This window comes from Haliotis cracherodii, unplaced genomic scaffold (genome assembly GCF_022045235.1).
Source record: "Haliotis cracherodii isolate W230 unplaced genomic scaffold, xgHalCrac1.p SCAF_11, whole genome shotgun sequence".
Taxonomy (NCBI): Eukaryota; Metazoa; Mollusca; class Gastropoda; order Lepetellida; family Haliotidae; genus Haliotis; species Haliotis cracherodii.
The window spans coordinates 42,585,428-42,596,712 of record NW_027266266.1 but is presented as its reverse complement, the minus strand read 5'-3'; positions in this window follow the sequence as shown (position 1 = coordinate 42,596,712).

Sequence of the window (11,285 nt, the reverse complement as noted above, 5' to 3'; positions counted from 1 at the left end):
ATCACACTTGCTTTGATTTGTTTGTTTTTGTTTGTTCGTTTGTTTGTTTGTTGTTTAACGGCAGTCAGAACTATACCAGCTACATGATGGCGGCCGGTAAATATTAGAGTCTGGACCAGTCAATCCAGTGATTGATATCATAAGCATCGATCCACGCAATTGGGATACGGTGAAATGCATCAACCTGGATCTTCACGGATGTGCCATGACTGCTTTGCACACAGAACTGGGGCGAGAGGTAGACTTTCAGGTGGGATTTCAGTTCTGATAAAGAACAGTTTTATACCATTTTTCAGCAAGATATATGAAGATTTGTATATTGCTTAACTCTCAGATCAACACTCTTAAGATCATCTATGTATAGAATTTATATATACATTTAGAAAACTCACACGAGCATGAAAAACATAATGGAAATAGAATAGACAACTTGGAAAAAGTAATCTACTTCAGATTATCTATGACTTTGGCTCATATAACTTGGAAGGAGATTGATCATATCTTAGTTGATGCAACCAAATATCAGTTTATCACGCTGCTCATCTAATTGTGTCATCAATAATTGTGGTAGTCTGCTTATTGAGCTCTGTAGATCGGTGTCAGATCATCAATGACAATATACGTTTCTTTCACAAGCAGGATTTAGTCTTGTGGAATATGTTATTCTATCAAGTGATACCTCCCCCCTGACAGTACATATGCCTGTCAGCGCTAGGAATGAATCTGACCACGTAGCTTTTGTTGCACAGCTAAGGGAGCGACTATTTGATTTCTATGGGGGGGGGGGGGGGGGGGGGGCGGAAGTTGTTTTCTCAGCAAACTATTTTTTTCTGAAGCCATTTCTAACAAACTATTTTTTTGTAACATACAGCTGAACAAACTATTCATTTCAGATGGTAATTTTGCAATTTTATTATAGAGTAAAATATGCAATCATATTTCAGCAAATGCAGCCTGTGGTGTATTATAACATGAACAGCTATAGAACACCCGTTATAATAGTCTTTTTCATTCCCTGACATAAATACAGTAGTCCTGTTTGTAGCCTGGTGGAGGACGCGGTAATAGCTGTTTCTTTAGTCCCGGCCCGTATCGGTAGTATACTTCCAAGCCATCGTAACTGTACCAACCTTTGCCTGGCACACACACATCCCACGAAATGACCCCCATTGCCATACACTAAAGCAAATAGTGTATATACTCGTTCATTCATCTGAATAACATTGGGGTATCTGGTGAGAGGACAATTGTCTATCTCTATGTACACTACTGGTGGGGAATCAATGGTGAACAGTCTTGAAGATAATGTTCGGACACCAGAACAATTCTCATTGGAGTCTTTACCCTGAAACAGGCATGGTCGAGGATCATGTTCATTGGCAATCCATAAATTTAACTTCTCCTGAAGAGTAGTGTGTTGACCCTCCTCCCACGACAAAGAGATGTCAGTACTTGTTCTGTGAATGACTGGATTCTCACAGTCATCTTTTGCACTACATTCTGATGAAAATTCAGTGGTGACGAGAGGTTTCATCTTAGAAAATACTCTCCCCTGTTGTCCACCATAGCAGTTCCAATGTCGTGAGTCTTCGGAAAATTCATCAAACTGTTGTAGCCAGCATATTTTTCCATCAGCGTAGTGTTTCTCTTTAAACAGTGTGTGAACTTCCAGCAATTTAAGCGCAAATGGTTCTATAATTCTCTGAAAATTTCTCAAGATGTCTCTTCTGAATGTGAACAAAATATGGAAAAAATATAAAATGTTGTCAATAGGACAGGTGTTCGTCAGTCGGATGTCATCTTCTAAGCTGTAACCTCCCCATGGAACTGGATCTGGTATGCGCTTTACACGTTTATCAATTTTCACTGGCCCCTTAAATCAGACAATGTATACAGCAAAAACAGAGCAAGACGTGTCTCTCCAGCAAAGGATGATGGTGTGCATTGACGTGTTCAAATAGATGTTTCATCACAACAGAAACACTTATGACCAGGTCATATCCAAAGATCATATAATATAGTTTTATTTGAAGGATTTTGGTGAAAATTGTTCATACCGATACCTTTTCATTTAATACATATGCTTTATTTGTATTTCAAACCATTACTCAAACAAACCACAAAATAAATATGTTCAACATTTATCAGTGAATAAATGTGTTCTTTTACAACATTGTAGCTTGGTTATTTCTTTTTGGAAATTGTTAAATTGGACGCCTGAATATTTGTACATGCATTTAAATAGCAAAATGTGCTGAACTGAAGCCATTAACTTCATATACAGAAATAGCAACAAACAAGATTAAAGTAATAGTGATGTTGCGCCGAAGGCGGCGGAAAATTTTTACGTTTATAATGCTGGAATAATTCTTTAATTTAATAGATAAATGTTGCAATGACATGCAAAATTATATCTGGAAACAAACTATTCATTTTTCTCACAGTAGTAAACATTCTATTTATTTTACTGATTATCTCCAACAAACTATTCATTTGCAAATACTTCCGCGCCCCCCCCCCCCCCCCCCCCCCCCCATAGAAATCAAATGGTCGCTCCCTAAGCCTCCCTCGCAGATACCTACCCCTCTCTGTTATTACACGATATCGACAAAGTACTAAGTAGACATTATCTATGGATCACAACTCCTTTGATTAATGTAAAGGCGGCGTTTCGGTATAGATCCTTATACAGTTGTCAAACAAGGCTGGAACCTTCCAGATTGTGTCTACTTTGTCATCCGTCAACTTCTTATTAATGCCTCTCAAACAATTCATGGACCGAGTACTAAGGAACCAGGAATAAATTGATTGAGACATTGTTAATGTAATAAACAGTGAAATCACTCTATTATTAGAGGTGAGGTGAAATGGGGTTTAACGTCGCGTCCAAGATTATTGCACTTATATAGCGACGTGAATGCACGTGTATGTGTGTGTGTGTGTGTGTGTGTGGCTGCTTGTACTAGTCCGGACTGATGCCGATTTATAGTGCTAGCACACTGAGATACCATGCCGCAGTTCAACATGAGTACCCCACTCAGACACAGTTTACTGACTCCGAGCCGACCAGTCCTTGTTTTAGCCCCTTAATGCCGAGCGCCAGACAGGGTAACAACAAGTACCATCTTTTGACGTCTTTTGGTATGACGCGGCTTGGGATAGAACCCCGGACCTTCCGCTATCCGGGCGGATTGTCTACCATTAGACCACGGAGGAGGTCTCTATTATTAGAAGAGATATATATCGAGCAACTTACAAACTGACCGATCTATTTTGATATCGTTTTTCCATAATCTTCAGTTCATCAGATTCCAGGTACAAATCTCAAAAAAACAACAACTCAAAACATGTGAAAAACTCAAAACATGTAAGCTCTCATGTTTAAGTCTTTTCAGACATTTTGAGTGTGAGGACAATTTAAAGAGGTATATAAATGCCAAATGTGAGTTTGTAAGATGCTGTACCGGAAGGAAAGAAATCTGTGAAAGAAAAATCACTGAAGAAAGAAAACAATGATCACATGACAGTGACTGTAAAAAAAGTCTTTGTGATAACTGCTTTTAGTTAAAAAATGTCACGAAATAAAAATTTCTGCTGATGTTTGGTTCAACTATTTTAGCGATATACTTAACCCTACTGTGAGGGCTAACTTACTGATTTTGATTTAAATATTGTAGATTGAGTTGGAAAAAACACATGTAGCCACTGTACAGATTCACTTTTACCGAAGATCTTCTATCTGGTGTTATAACCGAATGTGAAATTATCAAAGCTATAAAGTCTTTGAAAGCAGGAAAGGTGCCAGAGGAAGATGGCATTCCTTCCTAATTTTAAAAAATGTTTGATAAATTTACACGTGCACATTTAAATATACTGATCAAAATAATACTAGATCATGGTAAAATCCCTGTTGCCTGGAATAATGGCATGAGTATCCCTGAATTCCAGCCAGACAGTGAAAATAAGCCAAATAGTTATAGAGACATCTCAATTTTAAATGTAATGGGTAAAGTATTCACAACAATTCTAAAGAAAGGATTGAGAATATGGATGGACGTTTTCGTCCTAACTACTCAACAACTGATATTTTCACAATCCAGGCCTTGAGCACAAAATATCTATGTAAAACGAAAGGAATATTCTTTTGTACTCTTATTCATTTTAGACAAACTTTTGTTGTTGTGGACAGAATATAACTATTGTAATTGCTTCATGCTTAGGGTGGCCAAGGTAAAATGTTTAATATTTTACGAAACATGTATTCTGTTGTATAATGTATCGTGTATAATGGTCGGAAACTGTTCGTTTCACAATGTGGTGTACGCCAAGGGTGTATTCTGAACCCGGTACTGTTTACTTTCTATATTATTGAATTAGCTGATCTCGCATCATGGTATATTTGTTACATGGTATATAAAAGATATAATGTTACACAGTAACACGCTGGTATTGTAAAGCAATCTGAAAAATGGACTTATAATAATACGGTTATTAAAACCAGTACCTATTATAAATATCTTGGGATAATGTTTTGATCAAGCTCAATAACAGCATGTACAACAATTGCCAGCCAAGCTTTTAAAGCCATAATTCCTATTTCACCTCTTTTCATTCAAAATCGCTGTAGCTTTGTTTGATGGAAAAAATGCTCCTATTCTACTTTATTTGACAGAAATTTAGGGTACCAAGGATATCAGTGCCATAGTCGAGACTCAGATTTTATACCTGAAAACATTCCTTGAAATTCATAAATTCGCTTTAAATAAAGCAGTACCTGGGGATACAGGCCACTATAGTACATATGTTATGTGCCAGCATAGAGTTGTAAAATATTGGACACGATTCCTAAGAATGGAGGCTCGTGTTATTTGATGCATGAAAGTTTGGATGATAATTTATTTTAATTAAATTATTCTTATTTAAGATATTTACTATTTTCAACAGTATTTTCTTTTGTGTGGACTTAGCAAGAAGTTGGTAATGACGTCTGTGCACACTCTGCCGACCATCAGCTCGAAACCAGCAAAACATGATCTCAGCAGATAACCATCATCCCGAGGCAAGAGAGTTAACTGACTATAAAAGTCCAGTTTCCACCCTTGCCGAACTAGGCTGGTATTATGGAGTTACATTTTGGCTGGACTAACGAGTCTATGCATAGTCCAATCAAAATAGCGCTCAGAAATCGAAATCTGGTTCGTAAACTGTCATGCAGATTTCGGTCGATTGAAGGATTTGCAAAGCATGTGCACCGCTAACTCGTTGTCAACAGATATTTTCCAAATCTTTTCATGTTTTTAATCAAGGTGCTCACGTGTTTTGATGCACTTCGCGATGTAAGACAAGTTTTATCACAATATATAGACCTTGATTATCGATCAGATCGTCTTGACTGGTCGCCGCAGTTTGTGTAAAGCAAACGCAAGTGATACGAGAGTAGGAATCTGATTGGTCCATAGGAGAGGCATAGAAGGGACATAACTCGTAATAGTCACTGGTGGCGCTACGATCGAGCCCAGGAATTCCAGCCTAGCTCGGCAAGGGTGGAAACTTGACTTTTAAAGTCAGTTAACTCTCTTGCCTCGTGAAGATGGTCAGATAACAGGAATCATCCCCAGTCTCGAAAATGCCAACGCCAAACCCGTCTGCGTGCGTGCATGCGTTTATATATGCGTGTGTGCGTAGCATATACATGTGTGTGTGCGTAGCATATACATGCCTATATGCGTGTGTGCGTGCGTGTGTAGGTGCGTACGTGTGGATTAGACAGGTTTTATCAGTATGTAGACCTTATGGCTAAAACTACAGATACAAAACAATAGGTTGGTCAGCATCCAGTTAGTTTGTGGGAATACAACTATAAAACAATATAGGTCTAGTTACAGTAGTACCTGGTATTTTAAAAATACCATGGCATTCATTCTAAAATCTCTCTCTCTCTCTCTCTCTCTCTCTCTCTCTCTCTCTCTCTCTCTCTCTCTCTCTCTCTCTCTCTAATTAAACTAATGAATATTTAATGTTTTCCCAGTTGAAGCGATCATAAAATCCCGAGTAGTTGTCTCACTTCAAGCACTCATAGTATGCCCATTTGAAAAAATCACAACTAAAATATCTATTTCAAGTACAGAGCCATTGATTTGATCAGGTCTTAGGTACAAACATAATCAGGTGTTCTTCCATACAGGTTTATCTTAAAGGGATGGCGTGATATTCTTAATTTACATACTGCCCTAATTAATGATCTATCCTGTAGTTGAATGATATATAAATCTGGGTGCAAGTGTAATTTAAAATCAACATAATTACTTAGAAACGTTGATGTACTTACCAATTTGTGCAACGGTTTTGAAAATAAAATCTATTAATCTTTGCTTCTATTGATACCATCATTAAATATATCCTCCAACATGATTTTACGAAGACATTCCAAGACATATCTGTCTGACACTTATGTACCATATCCTGCTCTTGACAACTTGCACTCATGGCATCCTTTTGCAGTCAAGCATATGGAAAAAACGGCCAATGGAAAAGACCAACCTGTAGAATGTCTTTCAGATTGGGTTAAAGGAAGTTTATGGTGTTGTCAATAGTAGAATGCACAAACTGAAAACTAGGTAACGGAATAGGAATAAGCCCCAGGCCAGCCGTTATCCAAAGTCTGCCGACATCAAAAGTGTGGCGTTGTTACAACTGACAAGACCTCAAATAACATAACCTTTACATGTAAGTATCACTACATTAATTGTTTGATGAAAGAAATTGGTATATTATATCATATAATGTCGCCTATAAGGCTTGTACACTAACTGAGGCAGATTTCTGCCAAACCATAAATCAGTACTATCAAATATGGGCTAGACTCCAATACCCGAAGACATGCCAATTCCTGTTTTGTACTGGATTTCAGAGCTCAATACACATCCGTACACAGAGAGGTATATTCTGGTTCCAGCAAATGTACCGACGAATCCCTGTCTCAAAGATTAACCGTAATCAATGATGCAATCAGGGAATGACTTTCACAATATTCACAGTATTGAGAAAGCGGATGTAATACTATGTCGATGATCAAAATCTCAAAAGATTTTGCTTTATTTTTTGTAATCTCTGAACAGAACCAAGGTCAATTATGTCAAAAACCTTTATTTTTCAACTTTGTACACCTTTGCCCCACGTGACAAACTTTATTCCTTGCATTAACCACTAAACCTGCTGACTATATATATACATGTCTATCTTCAGGTTATGAAAGGTTCTGGACAATTTGTCAAAAATATGTATTTTATTGAGAAACCAATTTGTGAAACGATGGAGATGCTCATAAGTAACATCAATGTGATATTTGTTGACAGGCATTCCCATGGGCACCAATTGTGTTCTCCTCCTTGCTGATCGCCGCCGCTGATTGGAACTAAGCTTCAGGTTAATCCATGATCACTCAATAATAGCCAAACAACAAATTCGTTTCCGCTGATTTACCCACCTGAACAAGAAAACAAAGCCTCCACTGTTTCATATTTGCATAAATATTCAGATTGACAAAAGACAATATCAACAAGGCTGTATGACAAGAGGGTTGACTTCAGCTTTACATTAGTCAACTTTCCCTTCATTTCGATATGAACTAGTCCCGCAGCTCCATTTTGTTTGTCAATATTTCATATGTTTGAGATACAATCGAACATGTTCGTTCTACGAAGATGTCAAAGAGCGTCATACAAACACTTGCTCAAAAGTTGTTTGATCAGGGTTACAACGTTTTTGGCCTTAGTAAAGCTTTCAAAACGCTTTATGGTAGACCAGCGGAAGACATTTCCAAATTTGATGCATCACTGACCAAAATTATGTCCGATGCAAATCCCTATTTTAACTTGTGCCATATGGGTTTTTTCATGTAAACAGTTGCTTGTGTTTGTGTCGACTGCCACAGGTGGGGCAGAATACGATCACCTTATCGTGAACACCTGATTTCATCACGAAGTGATTGTCATTCATAAACACATGCTTATCGTACAGCGGATTCTCATTTCAGCAAAGATTTTTTTATGATCATGAAAATGGTTTCGTCGCTATTTACACAATGAACCCATGTGGGAATTTGAACCGGGCCGAACGAACGCTTTATCCACTTGGCTAACCCACCGCACCAATTGACATTATAAATAATCAAACCTGAACTTTAAACAGACACCACTAAGATAAAGTTTTTTTATAAAGGTAAAATACTTATAATATATAAATGCACAAAATATACATTTATCAGAACAGAAATTAAACTATTACCAAGATTTCCCTGCATCCATGCAATACGAGAGAATGTATTCATCATACAAGCAACAAAAGCTACCATTGCTGAAGTCAAATTCCCAAATGATCTTGAGACAAGACTTAGCTTAGAGCGAATAAATTCACATAACCCGTCAAACTGCATAACTTATATACAGACTTTGAGGGTTGTTATTACATCTACAGTGTCTCGTTGCAACAGTAGTTATCGTGGAATAAATAAAAAAGCTACATTAAAGGCTGAATACTGATTTGAAATCTTCTTTTAAAAACTGCCCCTCTTAGTTTTAAACATACAGGAACAAATACTATTACGATGACATAAGAACAAACTAACGCTGAAACTAACATTGATTCATAATTATATATAAACTCCTTACAATGTGAACACAAACGTTTAGATTGTTAAACCAGTTTTCAAGCATAATTTAAATGATTTTAACAACTAAAATATCGAGGTTATTGATATGGGAGTAACAATAGCAGCAGTTACCATCTTACTGCAAGTGCACATTGTGCCATATTCTGTCATTTAAGGTAATGCATTAATTGCTAAGGACTGTTTTGTCAACAATAAAAATGGAAAAAAATGCTCACCCTATATAGTTATATCAGAGGATTCCATGTGTTATTGAAGGGGCCCACGATGAAGACAGGAGCTAGGAACGAAATACCTTAGGGCAAGAATCTAGATCTAAGCAAGAACAGCAGTAAAGCTTCCTGATAAACTGAAGCATAATTATCGTTTTACTTAACCTATTTCCAGGCTAGATTTATGGGGATATAGACATGCTGTTTTGATGTGGATATACATGTCATGAAACATTGTGAAATCATTTATCACATGTTGTTACTCAACACTTAACACCTTTCAGTATTACCCTTAAAGTTCTGTGACGTGATTAAGTCCCACTTCAAACGTTACATCTCACCTTCAGGGCTGTTTTTAATGTGGCATTCTTTGGATTCTTTCGGTACCATATCTGATACTGGGCGACAAGCAGTTATTCACCTGCGGTATTCCTAGACCAATCAGTCAGGAAAAGGTGCGTATATCCATCTATCGTCAATTCCACACTCACCAATGTGTCCACTGATTACAATGTCTCGCTACTTGTTGGTTCGACCTACTGGATGTCAGCACCTGTTCATCCATTTCGATGGTAGTTTCAGATATCAATTTCAGTCCCTTCTCAGAGAAGACATTTCTTTTCTTGGAATTGACTCCGGCCAATATCTCATTCCTTTCGAATTAGCGCTGCTACGTCGACAGCAATGAATGGGGTTGATTTTCTTTTGATAAAGATGAAACCAATTTTGCAACGGAAATATTAGATTCTCCAATCTCAAAAAAGAAATTAAATCTGCTATTCAAAATCTGAAAAACTTGAAAAGCCCTGGAATTGATATACTTTTAACAGAATTATTTAAATACTCTCTTGATAATACCCTGTCGTATTTGGAAATATTATTTAATACAATAATGGATACCTCTTACTTTCCTAAAGGTTGGACACTTGAAACTATCGTTCCAATTCACACAAAAAGGCTCAGCGACTGATGTTGAAAATTATAGGGGGGTTACACTTACCAGTATATTCAGTAAGATATTTATTAGCATTATTAATAAACGCTTGCTATTGTTGTCGGATGCACTTGATAATATTGAGGAAGAGCAAACAGGTTTTCGACAGGGTTACCCTACAAATGATAACATGTTTATCCTTCAGGCTCTTATAGATAGGTATATTCAACGTAAACGTGGAAAATTGTACGCTATATCTGTAAACTTTTCTAAAGCATTTGATTCAGTCTGTAGAGACAAGTTATGGTATGTAATTAATTCACATGGTGTCAGTAATAAAATGGGTAAATTGTTATTAGGTATTTATAAATAAGTTAAATCATGTGTTAAACAATACGGCATGTATTCAGATTCTTTTATCTGTCATACTGCTGTACGCCACGGATGTGTATTAAGCCCTTTTTCGTTTTTTGTTTTTTTTATTAATGAGCTTGCAGCCCAAATCAAAACAAATTATGATGATGGTGTTCAATTACATCCTGAAATATTTATGTTACTATTTGCAGATGATTAATCATGTTCGTGAGTACTGTAAAAGGTTTACAAACTTTGATAAATCAGCTACAATAGTAATGCAAAAGTTTTCTTGGTGTTAAATACAGTACTTCTAACGTAATGGTTCATGGGGAATGTGGTCGCATGCCCTTGCATATATATAACTATATAAAAATCATAACATATTGGTTAAATTTACTTTAAAATGCCAGAAAGTAGATTGCCAAAAAAATGTTACAATATAATGCTATTGTATGAAAAGAATACAATGGGCATACAATGTTAAATGTGGGTATGTTTACATCTGGTACAACCATGTTTCTTAGAGAATCATGCAATGTTCATATCGAAAATAAGGCAGGCGCTTTTTGACATGTACTTTCAAACAAGGAGATCTACTGTATAATATTATAAATATTATAAAATGCCAATATGCGCAGAAAATTATTTAACTGATGCAGAATGCAGAAAATGCAGAATATCATTAACACAATTTACATGCAGCTGACACAGGTTAATAGTTGAAGTTGGCAGGCACACAAAAAATACCAAAATGTTTAACATTATGTAGGCAATGTTCTTTAAATGTCGTCGGAGATGAATTTCACTTTTTATTTGTATGTTGTAAATATGATAATTTAAGGGGAAAATATTGAACAAAAATACTATGTACATCCAAATAAATACAAGTTTATCTCTTTAATATCATGTGAGCAAAACGGTTATACAATATTGATCTCTCTTTATATATCATGCCATAAAGAAATGAATCCTTGTAACATTTCTAACCGCTTCCACATTGTCATGTTTTCTGTACTGTGGGTCTGTGGCCTTACAGTTATACATGAATAACTTCTTTGAGTGGCAATGTTTATATATGAATAAACGGAATTAAATAAATCCAGCAATATGGCAG